The following is a 12,127-nucleotide window of genomic DNA, read 5'->3' as shown; positions in this document are numbered from 1 at the left end:
TTTTCTCTTAAAATAGTATTGTATGAATCTGTTTGCAAACTACAATTAGTGAACAGCTACATACCAACAAGGAGACATAGTTTTCAAGAGTATGGAACTATTTTCCTTGCATTGCTTCAAGAATGTTAGTGCATATACAGATATTTGGTTTTCAGCGCTACACATATTAAGAGGAAAGAAAAAATGCTGCCTATTACAAAGATTTGTTGACCAAATGTTGTACAAGAGAAAGCACATTCCCCACTAAATCACAAGTGGGCTTATCTTCCCAGAGTTATAATTCTAACTATATGGCAGGCTAGAAGATTTGGTATAAAGATACATTCAAGGGCTAAGAATAGAATCTAAAGGAACATCTCCAACATTATAAGCAGCAACCATTGTATAACTGAACACAATAACATTAATAATGCCACATATTTCAGACCAAACCTGAACAATATTAGGAAAAGGTTAGGCCATAAGAAAAAAATGTCCCTAGCAATTAAGTGTTTGCAATCAAACCTTTATTAAGCAATGCCTAGTTGATGCATTAATAGTAACTCATAATGAGAGTTGACTGATTTTGTCTTAGTGTAATATAGAGTATTGCAAAATCTCTGCCACTGTGTTTATGAACCATGGTTTGCATATATCAATCAATGTTGATGGTTTAATAAACCTAACTGGTATCTCAGATGTCCAATAAATAGAAAATTTAAAAACGCATAAAAATAGTTCAAGCCATATCCATTAGATTTACTGCTGAAGAAAAAAAAATTCCTCCATTATAGAGAGTTTTAACTCCATTCTTTGATGGAGAGATACAATTTCTTATACATTCTATGTATAACTCAGATCTGTTCTTACCATGTTTCTAAAGACATTAATGGACATATAATGGAAATTATATACCATATAATAACTAAAAGAGAAAAAAACATACAGTAAAAGCACAATTACTTTCCGTCCAAGGGATGCATTGCAATGTTGTACATTTCCATCTCCCTTATCTAACATCTAATAAATTCCTGAGCACAAATCTTTGTTTTCAGAGTGAAGCAACAGCAGAAAAATAGGCAAGCAGCCTGGGAAAAAACATGCATGTTCCTAATGAAGTACAAGGCCATTTCATTTGCACTCAGCTGCTTGTATTAAATAATACAACAGCGTACTATAAACTATTAAGACGTTGCTATTAGCTATTAGTTAAGACTCTTATATCACTTGCTGACTATAAGATGGAAAAATGTTCAGCTAATCCGCTGCTGACATTGCCAGCAATAATGAATGGCTCCCTGTGCTATACCAGCAATTGTTAAAGGGTAGCAAATTGCCCTCATTTTGTTTTCCATACCCTCCTCTTTTTTGGAGGCAAAAAACCCCAATGTCTCCTTTTGGGAATCTCCTTGTCACTTAGTTATCCTCTATATTCTAATACCCACTATATTTCCAAAGGATCATGTGACTCTGTTTCCTTTAGAGAAATACCACAAAGGCCTACAGAGCTCTACAGTGGAATATTTATCTGAGAGATCTGTAAATTTCTAGGTTCAAGAAGCCAATATTTATGCATGGTGTGATATTGGCAATGAAAATAAATCAGGTGTGAAGAGGAAAGAAATGACCCCAAGTTCTAAGAATATGCAACAAACAGGATTTCAAAGAGCCTGCATTCCTTATCCAGTATGTATGATGAATGCTGCAAGCACCAGTTGAATGCAGATGTATCCAGAATACATAATTAAGAATTGAGCCAGGAGATTTCCACACTACTCACTCAGACATAAGAGAGGTGATAAATCACTAATGCAAACACGGATTTTGTGCCATAAATGCTTGGGTGACTCTATTAATCTTGGCTTGCCAGAAGCTTAGCAAAGCAGCTGGGACAATCCATGCCAATGAGCAACAGTCTACTCATGCATTCCAGCTGTGAACTATGAGACTGGGGCAGTCACACAAGAGCAGGGGTCTTCAAACTTGGCAACTTTAAGACTTGTGGACTTCAACTCCCCAAATTCTGGGAGTTGCCAAGTTTGAAGACCTCTGCACAAGAGAGTTCGGGTACATATCATGTTACGTATCATGCCAAGATCACAGCTGTTTTCCTGATCTGGTATTCAGCAAAGTGGCTGGGCTGGAAGATGATACAAGTTCAAGAGTAATATTTCTAGAATTTATCAGTGAAGCCTGAGTGATAGACAAGATTGAGTTAGCATGACAGATTTCTGTCTGCTCAGTCAGTATAGTCAATAGCAAAAAGTTGTAAGTTTGACTGTCTTCAACATGGAGGATGGAGTTCCTAGCCATATTTATTTTTTACCAATCTATCGCAATATTTTGCTAAGTGCGATAAGAAAAATAACTTTTGAAGTTTCTTTCCTTTGGGGTAAGATGCGCCTTCCAATCTGTGAGTTCTGCAGGGCTTATGGGGGAAAAATAAGACTTAAATCTATTGCAGTGAGTTTTGTTTTTCCTTGCTCCTTTTTCTCTCCTCCTTTGGTCAGTTAGAAAAACCACTATGGATCTCCCTCAAGAGTAACACTGAGGCCAGGAAAAAATGATTGCTTGGGTTCAAAGTTTTTCTTACCCACTTGGTCCTTTGCAGAAAGGCCTCCCCCCCCCCAGTTCCCTAAACTAGTTTTATTCTCTGCAAGGAATTAAGGGAGAAGACAACTTCCAATGCCCTCAGGCATTGACTCCTGTATTGATGCAGCAACTTACAACCCTGATCAATTTTCTACAGTCCCGAGGAAAGAGCAGGGCGGGGCTTGTCAAGCTGACATTCAAGAGCCTGAATCCTCTTGATTCCAGGAATTTTATATTAATGAACAGGTTCCATTGCCTGAAACCACTGAAAATCTGTGGTTTAATATTGGTTGATGATGTGGTGACTAACTCAATTCCATTTTAACCACTTTCAGAGACAGTTCAGTATAGTGGTTAAGGCATCAGGCTAGAAGCTAGTTGGATGACTTTGGGCCAGTCACTTTCTCAGCCCTGGGAGGGAAGTAATGGCAAACATTATTTCCTTCTGAAAAACCTTGTCAAGAAAACTGCAAGGAGTTGCCTAGGGCAGGGTTTTTCAACAGATGGTACAAGTACCACTGGTAGTACTTTGGACTTGGCAGGTGGCACATGACCGTCCTAGACAAGTGTAGCAGGGGAGGGGAATGAGCTGAAGCAGCAGCAGTACCGCACAAGCCTGAATCAGCTGGAGCTGCAGGGCTGTCAGGGCTCTGCAGAAGCCCAAGGATCTGCACACATGGCTACATGCTGATCAGTGCTTACTGCACACCCAAAAGAGAAAAGAAGGAGGAGGGCAGAGAGAGAAGAGGATATAAAAGGAGGAAGTTTTGGCAGGAAAGAGACAGAAAAAAAGACAACAGGGAAAGAGAAGGGGACAGAGAAAGAGAGATGGAGCAACACGCAGCCTTGGAGAGGAGGAGTCAGCTGGAGCTGCACCAAAGAGAAAAGGAGGAAGAGGGGACAAGAGAGGAGAGGATATAAAAGGAGGTTTTGGTGGGAAAGAGAGAGAGAAAAAAGATGATGGAGAAAGAGAGATGGAGAAGAGGAGAGGATTCTTTGAGACAAGCAGAGGGAGAGAAGGGGATAGAACAGGGGTCTTCAAACTTGGCTCTTTTATAACTTGTGGACCTCAACTCCCAGAATTCCTCAGCCAGGCAAGACCGCTGGGATCATAGAACAATGCAAAGATTAATATCAGAGAAACAGGCATAAGTTTCCCATTAAAAGTGTGATAAGTAGGTGTCCTCAACCTATGACTACAATTGAGCCCAAAATTTATGTTGCTAAGTGAGAAATTTGTTAAATGAGTTTTGTCCCATTTTATGACTTTTCTTGCCACATTTGTTAAATGAATCACTGCAGGTTAAATTAATAACTCGCTTGTTAAGTGGATCTGGTTTCCCCATTGACTTTGCTTGTCAGAAGGATGCAAAAGAATCACATGACCCTGAAACCATCATAAATATGAATCAATTGCCAAGCGTGCAAATGTAAATCACGTGACCCTGGAGATGCAGCAACGGTCATAAGTGTGAAAAATGGTCATGTCACTTTTTTCAGTTCCATTGTTAACTTCAAACAGTCACTAACCAAACTGTTATAAGTCGGGGACTACCTGTACTTTATCACTTTTTTCCTTTTTTTGTTTGGTCATCAAGTTTTTGACACCTTGCTAGGCGACTGGTGGTACTCGGATATTGCCATATCCTAAAAGTGGTGCCATCTGTGAAAAGGTTGAAAAGCATTGGCCTAGGGCCAGGGTAGGCAACCTTGGCTCTTTTATGACTCATGGACTTCAACTCCCAGAATTCCTGAGCCAGCCATGCTGAGGAAAGGGAGAGGTTTCCAAGCTGAGCCATGCCGGCTCAGGAATTCTGGGAGTTGTCCACGAGTCATAAAAGAGCCAAGGTTGCCTACCCCTGGCCTAGGGAGTTGCCAGGGGTCAGGTATCACTTGAAGACATACAGTACACAAATACACAGCAGAGAAAAAGTTGAATGGTTTAGGATACTGAGTGCTCATTCCCCTTTTTAGTTGCTGACACTGCCTTACATGACCACTTTGGCTTGGGCTGCAGGATGTCTGGACACCTGGCTTCTGCACAGCTATCTGCCCATATCATTTGGATAGATCTTATCTGGAAACCTTATGAATACAGGTTTAGTAAAACCCATTTCCAAAACATAATTCCAACACTCTTTGAAAGAGATAGGCCTGTGTTTAAAAAGCAAGATTAGTGCTCTCTTAAGAGAATGCTAGTCAGAAGGTCAATTTAATCTGGGAGAAGAAGCCAGCTTCCACCAGCTTTCTCTTAAAAGGGCATTTATTTGCTACCAAGAAGGTCAGTTTGAGGAAAAGAAAAAAAGGAAAACGTTCTGCTGCTTGTTCTGTTACGGTGAATGAATTACAGGTTTCCCACTATTTTTGCCCTCAAAAGTTGCACCTGGCTGTACGTTTTGCTGTTTTTGTTCGTTTGGTTGTGGGGACAACAATGTCTCTTGGCCATCCAGACTCTGGATGCTTCAGAGGTGCCATTCCATTGCAGCACAAGCTGAGGACAGAGTCCCAAAGGTGATTTTTCAGGAGACAACTAGATTTTTTGTTTTTCTTTGAAGACGTTTTGCTTCTCATCCAAGAAGCTTCTCCAGCTCTGACTAGATGGTGGCATCTAGTCAGAGCTGAAGAAGCTTCCCAGATGAGAAGCAAAATGTCTTCAAAGAAAAACAAGAAAGTCTAGTTGTCTCCTGAAAAAGCACTTTTGGGACAACCATGACCTGGATGACTGAGAATCTCCATAGACACCGAGGACAGAGGTTGCTCCTTTTCAGGTATGCTCTCCGGCTTCATTGCACCCTCTTCCTCTATGCTAGACATGTCAAACGTAAGGCCCGGAGGCTGGATGCGGCCCATGAAGTGGTTTCATGTGGCCTGTGAAGCCATCCTGGAAACAGTGAGGGAACGGCCCCCGCTGCCTTGGCCCCAGCCCAGGCCAGCCGGGAGCCAATGTACAATTTTGTGGTGGCCATCTATGCTGAAATGCATTCAGTCTCCCTCTGACTTTGCCCTGGTACCCATCATGAACAATCTGGCTAAGGAGACCAAGCACAGGAGCAGCAGCCTTGAGGAGGAGGTAAGTGCAGCTGGGCACCCCCTTGGGGAAGTGGGGGTTGGGCTTGGTGCCATGGGTACTCGAGGGCCAGGCTGGGCATTTGGCCTCTGCTGCCCAGGGCTCCAGGCAGGCCGCACCACCATCCAGCCCCCCCCCCCACATGGCAATGAGGCAACAATGAGGCTCCTCCAGTGGACCATGCCTAGGGCACTTGCCCTGGTCCCACCCCCTTCTGCTAGAGACCCTCAGATCTGTCCCACTCCTACCCAGGCCCCCACAGGCACCATTGACGCAAACAATGTAGAGCTGGCCATGCCCACCCAGTAGGCCACACCCACTCCCTCCACACCCACCAGTAGGCTGCACCCACCCTGGCCACACCCACCCACCCAGCCCCCCAAGGGCAACTGCAATGCTGATGCGGCCCTCAATGAAATTGAGTTTGACACCCCAGCTCTACGCCTATTAGGCTGGGATGAATTGAGAAGGAGAAAAAACACCTAACTTTCTTTCAGTCTCACTTCCATCCTGGTGACCTGTCAGCTGGTCTACTTTTGAGCAGGAGTCCAACGGTCCTTGAGTCTGCTGTTCAAAGCATCCCACCACACTCTGTGCCTTTTCTGAGGTTCTCTTAAACAGTAGCATTGTAATAGTTTCAGTTTATTGTAATGTAACTTTATTTTTTTCATGCAGCACAGGAAACTGCTTAAGAGTGGGGGAATTACACACACAAAATCAAAATCTCTAGGCAAGTCAGCAAATCTAAATTTCTTGAATGTGGAGCTTTTGCATAATTTATTACAGTCTTTTGCAGAGCAAATGTTAATAAATATTTTATAAAATCACAATTGTATGAGTTGCAATACGATTCATGCTTGGATTTTTTCCCCGTCATTTAGTAAAGATAATAGAATAGAATAGAATAGAATAGAATAGAATAGAATAGAATAGAATAGAATAGAATAGAATAGAATAGAATAGAATAGAATAGAATCTGAAAGGGACCTTGGAGATCTTCTAGTCCAGCCCCCTGCTCAAGCAGGAGAACCTATACCGTCTCAGACAGGTGAATGTCTAGTGACATCTCTTCTTAAAAATATCCAGTGATGGAGCGCCCACGATTTCTGGAGGCAAGCTGTTCCACTAGTTAATTGTCCTCACTATCAGGAAGTTCTCTATGATCAGTTTCCAACCATTGTTTCTTGTCCTGCCTAACTATGTGATGTGAGCTGAGTGCGTGATGTCCGACGAGATACCCAAGCTGTTAAGCGTGAGAGGAGACGACAGAATACGAAAGCCAGCCGACCCCGCAAACCCAGCTACAACAACCGCAGATCTCCGCGAGCGCGCTGGGAAGAAAACAACAGGAAACAAAACACGTGACTCGAGTCATATGAGTGGCTGGTACTTTTTTAAAAAAAAAGGAAGAAGAAAAACAAGCAACAAAAGTCACGTTTGCAAAAGAGAAGAATCGGCTAAGCAGGGAGTGAGAGAAATGGATCAACTCCATCAAGGATGTCACTTCCAGGAGAGGAGCGCGGCAGGCGATCTGAAATCTCCCTCTCCTCGGACCGGCTCTTACCTAACTGGCACGACCCGGGAAGACCCTCCGTATCTTTGTTATTGTGGCTGCTCTCATCCTGGGTTGCTCGTCTCTCGGCAAAGGCTCGGTCGGCGAAAAAGGAGGAGCAGAAGGGAGCGTCTCCGGCGCTGGGGAAAGGGGGGGGGTCAAGTCAACAGTTCCTTCTTTAAGTCCCTGAACTCCTCACGGGGACGGGGGGAACCGATCCGCTGGCACGTCCCCTCCTAAGCATTAGCACCGAAGAGCAGCGGCAGCTCCGCTGTTGACAAGCGCCCTCTCCAACCGCACGAGACGGGACGGCCCTTCCGAGGGCGGGCTCAGTCCGAGTCAGGCTCCAGTTCCCTATTCGCGCAGGCCACGCCCCCTCGGAGAGATTCCGTGGGACTCTGCACGGAGCTGACAAGGTGCGGGGGGGGGGGGGGGAGGAGGAAAAGTTCCTTCTGGAATTTCCTGCTTCACCATCTCAGGTTGTTTCTGCCACAACAGGCCAACAGGAGCCTTCCCTCGGAGGGAAAAGGGAGATTCAAACCAAATAAACCAGAAGTAGCGATACAACAGATAGTCCTTGGCTTACGACAGTTTAATGACCGTTTAATGACTGCGAAGTACAATGGCACTGAAAAAAGTGACTTAGGACCGTTTTTCACACTTTACAATCATTGCGGCATCCCCTGAGATCAAAATTCAGACGCTTGGCCATTGCTTCATCTGTATGACGGCTGCAGTGTCCCAGGGATATGAGATCAGCTTTTGCAACCTTGTGATAAGCAAAATCAATAAGGAAGCCAGAGTTACCTAACAACTGTGTTACTAATTTAACAACCACGGTGATTCACTTAACAATTGTGGCAAGATAAGTCATAAAATGGGCCAAACCTCAACAAACATCTTGCTTAGCAACAGAAATTTTGGGCTCAGTTGTGGTCTTAAGTTGAGGACTATCTGCACTTGTCTGAACTCTGTCTCAGGTCTATTGAAGATGAAATGTATTTATTGCAGAAATTCATGGGGAGACAGCTCCAATAATTCTCAGTTAGTCTAGCCCTAGTGTCCCACTTATATTGTTTCTACTTAAAACATCTGGAAGCCATCGCCAGCTTGGCCAGGAAGGCTGTAAAAAAAGGATCAAATCTCAGCCTTTTGAGTTTTATGCAGACTTGGCCAGCAGAGTAGCCAGGGATAGCAATCACTTTTATTGAAAACACCCTGTTTGTTTCAGAGCCCTGAGAAAAGGTACGTTCATAAATGCAAATCAGTACATCCATTTAATCAACGGGTATGTTGCAACCCATGTGTTGCAAACAGATTACAGAGGATGTTTCACAGACTTTACTTCGGAAGATGAAATAAGGAAATCATGATTGGTTTCCTGTATTTAGAAAAATGAAACTGGGCTATTTTCAATTTTAGTGAGTTTTACAGATACAGTACCTCCTTGCCTTAGGAAGGTACTCTAATATCAGAAAGCTCCTGTGCTATTTTGTAAGCCTACAGTGACCTTTGCAAAAGAATTGTGTTGATAGGTATGTTCATTGCTCCAAAAAATCAAGTCATAAGCATACCCAAGCTTTTTTTAATATAGAGAATTCATTTAGGGAGGTTGATTCCAATTTCCAAATATTCCCTCTTTCCCTCCTCAGAGAGTTCATTAAATTATCTGATGCAGAAGACATTTTGGAATGATAGCACTTACATTTCTCTGATATCCATTCTCCTGTCTTCTAAATATAAGGCCTGTTTAAAATGCCATGCTGGCCTGAGAGGAAGGTCTTTTGGCCTTAAATATGGTAGTATAGATATTTTTAGCAAAAAGTACAAGTCACTTTGCTGGGAAAATATTTAAGGATATCAGAGATCAGATCAGATTAATCCTGGTCTTTCACAAAATGTTAATCTGGAGGTGCTCCAGGTCCTGCTGATTGGGAGGTTAGATAGCCAATTGAGAGATTTGTTAATTGTTTTGTTTGGGTTTAGGTGACCGTTGTTGATTTTCTCATTCTTTAGTAATACTTTGTTCTATAATTTATTTTAGTGTTGTTGGCTTCATAGTTACATTTACAAGATGGATGGCAATATAAATGGAATGAATAAATAAATGTGCATATGTGTGAAGAAACTTAGAGCTGGCTTCCCTAACATTAGTGTTTTGTGTGTCGGTGTGTATGACTAGTCAGTCTCTATCTCCACCTACTCAGATCTCTGAAGAAGGATCTGCTGAGCCCACTCTTATTCCATTGCATAAGAATTTGGAATCCTTGCCTTAATGCTGAAAAGAAGGCTAAAGAAGGATTATTGTGGCTCCAATTTCCCCCCTCCTCTGCACTGGTAATATTATACTACTAATATAATGGTAGCTAAAATTGAAAGAAATGTAGCAAAAAATGCAAAATTCCATTAAAACCAGTGACGTGCAATTACAGTAGTTCAGACTACAGTAAAAGAAATTATAGTTTGGAATAACCAGGCATTGTTCACTAGTGGCTATATAATCTATAAAAATACCATTGTATCCCATTTCCATCCTTTTGTATTTATGAAGATTTAAGCACATAGGTTTAACTTTAGGTTCCTAAACTTTACATCTATTAAATATATATCATTAGCCAGCTCCCCTTTAAAAAAAAAACCCTGCTACAGTATGTGTTTCATTTAAGACCTTTTCTCTTCTTGACATTTTAGAACACAACTGTGTTCAAATAAAAACATTTGAAACATGATTTTTCAATCAAATTTTAAAACCGACCTAGGCTGCAGAAAACTGATGAGGTATTTCAGATGACCTTGAAAATCAGTAAATGCCAGTTCAGGAAATGCCTGTCAACACATTGCGTCAGTAATGACTCATTAATGGAAATGGATGCTTGCTTTATTTTGTTAAATGGTTTTGGTTTATTTTCTACAATTAAACTCTGAAATTCTCTTATGAATGAACTATTAAAAACAGCCACCTACCTAACTTTAACCAGTATATCATGTGTTCACATTTTGGCACATCATTTTAAGTTTTCTCCCGAAGGCTAAATACCTACATTTAAATTTGCTTATCTTTAGTCTAATTTGAATGTGCGTAAGTAATAATGTGTTGCATGATTTTGAAACACTGCAACTTTACAGTTCTATACTGTATTTTCTGATTAATTGCTTGTCCGCTTCTTTTCCTAAAAATTGCCAATTGTAATGAGCTCAAAGACACCACTGAGCTACAGAATCATATATTTCAACAGCTTTTAACCTTCGTAATTATAATATTGCTTTATTGCTTTCATATTAATAATATTGCTTTATTGCTTTGAATATTTCATAGATGTGGATTAATAAGCAAAAAAGTGTGATACTGTGATACTTTATAAATGACATTACATACATGTATAACATATATATTTACCAGTTTATAGATCCATGAAATTTTGTTGTTGCATGTAGCAAGACAGAGAAGAGAAATTGTTCAAATCCTGTGAGAAGTGTGTGACCTGGATAGAGCTATGCCAAGGGTGGGCAACTATGGCCCCTTTACAACTTGTGGACCTCAACTCCCAGAATTCCTGAACCAACCATGCTATGTATTAGCAACAATAATGGCAGGGCTCATTGCTCCAGAATGTGATGTGTCCAAAAGATTCTAAGCTCACGTTATGGAAAGGATGCTGGAGATCCGGAGTTAAAATGATTCTGTAGCAGAATGTGCATGGTCAGTACCAGTCATCAATGGAATGGAATAGAATTGGTTAATTGTCCTCACTGTCAGGAAGTTTCTCCTTAATTCCAAGTTACTTCTCTCTTTGATCAGTTTCCAACCATTGTTCCTCCTTCTTCCCTCTGGTGCTTTGGTGAACAACCTGGCCCCCTCTGCCCTGTGGCAGCCCCTCAAATACTGGAATACTGCTATCATGTCTCCCTTATTTCTTCTTTTTTTTAGACTAGCCAGATCCAAGTCCTGCAGCCGTTCTTCGAATGTTTTAGTATCCAGGCCTTTGATCATCTTAGTTGCTCTTCTCTGAATTTTTTCCAAACTCTCAACATCTTTTTTGTGATATGGTCACCCAAACTGGCTGCAGTATTCCAGGTGTGGTCTTACTAGGGTTTTATAAAGCAGTACTAATACTTCAAGTGATCTTGATTCTATGCCTCTGTTTATACAACCCAGGATTGTATTAGCTTTTTTGGCTGCTGCTGCACACTGCTGGCTCATAGTCAAGTGATTGTCCACTAGGACTCCAAGGTCCCTCTCACAGTTACTGTTTTTAAGCCAGGTCTCACCCAATCTGTACTTGTACCTTTGATTTTTCCTCCCTAAATGTAAAATTTTGCTTTTCTCCACATTGAAACTCATTTTGTTGAACAGGGCCCATTGTTCAAGTTTGTCAAGATCTTTTTGGATCTTGAGTTTGTTGGCTACTCCTGCCAGTTTGGTGTTATCTCTAAATTTGATGAGTTCCCCTTCAATTCCCTCATCCAAGTCATTGATGAAGATATTAAAGAGTACTGGGCCTAAGACAGAACCTTGTTGTACCCCACTTCTTACTTCTCTCCATGTGGATGTAGTGCCATTGAGGACTACTTGTTGAGTACGTTTTGTCAGCCAGCTACAGATTCATCTTGTTGTCTATTCCACCTTTTTCTAGCTTACCAAGGAGTAGGTTGTGGTCTACCTTATCAAATGCCTTATTGAAGTCTAAGTATACTACTTCTATAGTATTTCGCTGGTCTATTAGTTAGTCACTTTACTGAAGAATGAAATAAGATTGGTTTGGCATGATCTGTTTTTGACAAACCCGTGCTGGCTACTAGTTATAACTTTGTTTGCTTCTATTTGTTTGCAGATCTTTTTTTGATAATCTTTTCCAGGACCTTCCCAGGTATTGATGTTAGACTGATTAATCGGTAGTTTCCTGGGTGGTTTTTTTCCTTTCTTGAAGATGAGAATC

The 12,127-nt window shown here is 41.5% G+C and overlaps 1 protein-coding gene across 3 annotated transcripts in view; it reads right to left on the bottom strand.

Moving 5' to 3' along the window:
• CCNI2 (cyclin I family member 2) overlaps window positions 1–7,532 on the bottom strand; it is a 32,058-nt gene extending 24,526 nt beyond the window's left edge. For all 3 annotated transcript variants that reach the window (XR_005557635.1, XR_005557637.1, XM_039351062.1), the window contains exon 1: window positions 7,203–7,532. The gene's annotated coding sequence lies outside the window, so the exon portion shown is untranslated. The remainder of the gene's footprint in view (window positions 1–7,202) is intronic.
• Between the last annotated feature and the right edge of the window lie 4,595 nt (window positions 7,533–12,127).

Source organism: Crotalus tigris, unplaced genomic scaffold, assembly GCF_016545835.1.
Source record: "Crotalus tigris isolate CLP2741 ecotype Arizona unplaced genomic scaffold, ASM1654583v1 scf7180000017568.12009008, whole genome shotgun sequence".
NCBI lineage: Eukaryota > Metazoa > Chordata > Lepidosauria > Squamata > Viperidae > Crotalus > Crotalus tigris.
The sequence above is the reverse complement of the archived record's forward strand: the minus strand, read 5'-3'. Positions and strand labels throughout refer to the sequence as shown.